Source organism: Lathyrus oleraceus, chromosome 7, assembly GCF_024323335.1.
Source record: "Lathyrus oleraceus cultivar Zhongwan6 chromosome 7, CAAS_Psat_ZW6_1.0, whole genome shotgun sequence".
Classification (NCBI taxonomy): Eukaryota; Viridiplantae; Streptophyta; class Magnoliopsida; order Fabales; family Fabaceae; genus Lathyrus; species Lathyrus oleraceus.
In genome coordinates, this window is record NC_066585.1 from 435,402,335 (window position 1) to 435,404,608 (window position 2,274).

Consider the following 2,274-nt stretch of genomic DNA (forward strand, 5'->3'; position numbering starts at 1 on the left):
TGATTGGCTTGCACTTGAGGCAAAAGAGGCAATGCAATGCTATGCAATGGACCATGATATGCTATGACCTAATATGAAAATGTATGTGCAATGATAGGTGCAAATTTGAGGTGCTACAGCTGCCCCTATTCAATCAGCTGGGAACCCGAATGGATGAGAGCAACGGCTGTCAGACTTTCAGGGTAAACAGGGATTGAATACCAAGAACCGTAGAATTTGCACAATACAGGGATCCACCAATGGAAACGTCCAATGGGAGCTGATATTTATACTGGGTATATATTTTTTGGTTTTGTTTTCAAAGGGTATGGCTACACCCAGACGTCACAACGACGGTGAATGGGAACAACAATCGCAACTAGATGCCAACGACAACTAGGAAAAACTCGACGTTATCGGGACCAACGGAGAGGTAACCAGACGCTATTGAATAACTGGGAGGGATACAACCATACGTCAACGGACGAAATGGGAAAAACTCAACGTTTACCAAGACAACGGAAAGGTAAATCCACGTGGGGATAGGTACAACTAGACGTCATAGGACGAATAGGAAAACTCGACGTTTATCGACACCAACGGAGAGGAGGAAAACTTCACTAGGGAAGAAGGACACAACCAAATCATCAACGGATGATCGGGAAAAACTCGACGTTTATCGACACCAACGGAGAGGAGGAAACTCTACTGGGGAGAGTGAACACAACCAAATCATCAACGGATGATTGGGAAAAACTCGACGTTTATCGACACCAACGGAGAGGAGGAAACTCTACTGGGGAGAGTGAACACAACCAAATCATCAACGGTGATTGGGAAAAACTCGACGTTTATCGACACCACGGAGAGGAGATACTTCACTTGGGAAGGAGGACACAACCAAATCATCATCAACGGATGATCGGGAAAAACTCGACGTTTATCGACACCAACGGAGAGGGGAATACTTCACTTGGGAAGGAGGACACACCAAATCATCAACGGATGATCGGGAAAAACTCGACGTTTATCGACACCAACGGAGAGGAGGAAACTCTACTGGGGAGAGGAACACAACCAAATCATCAACGGATGATTGGGAAAAACTCGACGTTTATCGACACCAACGGAGAGGAGAATACTTCACTTGGGAAGGAGGACACAACCAAATCATCAACGGATGATCGGGAAAAAACTCGACGTTTATCGACACCAACGGAGAGGAGAATACTTCTTCGGTCTGAATACCGGAAAAATGGCCTTGTGCCATGAGTACATCGACCTGATCGTCGGAAACTCCTTCGGTCTGAATACCGGAAAATTGGCCTTGTGCCATGAGTACATCGACCTGATCGTCGGAAACTCCTTCGGTCTGAATACCGGAAAAATGGCCTTGTGCCATGAGTACATCGACCTGATCGTCGGAAACTCCTTCGGTCTGAATACCGGAAAATTGGCCTTGTGCCATGAGTACATCGACCTGATCGTCGGAAACTCCTTCGGTCTGAATACCGGAAAATCATAAGTACATATTATCTATAGCCGTCAAAACGTAGATAATACACTCGCATGGAAGATTATCCATAACGGGTTGTAGGTTGCTAAATGAACAATCGACCGAAAAGAAAGGCATCTGGGTACCAGACTAGGTATGCAAAAGATGACCAATCAAAAGAGGATAAAGTTGCTAACTTGGAGCAAGTATCCAAAAAGAAAGTGAAGACCCAATGGGGACAATACTGCTTGATCAAAGCAAGTATCCAAGGGGACAAGACCATTAATACCACAAAGAGGGGATTACATCTACCGGTTTGTAGGCAGAAAACCACGGAAAAGTAACCAGTCATCATCGGGATGAGCACAAAGGGTTAATTCCAACAAGGGGAGGAAAGTGGGATTTTACAACTACCAGCTAGTGGGTAGAAAACCACAAAGATAGGACTTACAGCTACCGGTTTGGTGGTAGAGGCCAAACAAATTCCGCTGAGGATAAGATGAATGAGTGTCGGTTAGTGAGCGACTATTCATTTATGCCCCAGGGAAGTACAGGAGACAGCCAACAGGAAGCCAATTTAGGATCGATCCAAAAAGGCAGACTGAAACAAGACTCATCCTAATGAGGAAAGAACTCAATAGGGAAAACCCATCCAATGTGTGTTGGGAGGGAACGGAAGCAACCGTCATCCACGAGGACGTATCTCAGTGGGGAAATGGCAGGAAAAGATTGACACTTTCTGCTTAAGGGGTAGACTCTACATGGAGAGATCGGACACACCCATATCTGCTTAAGGAAAA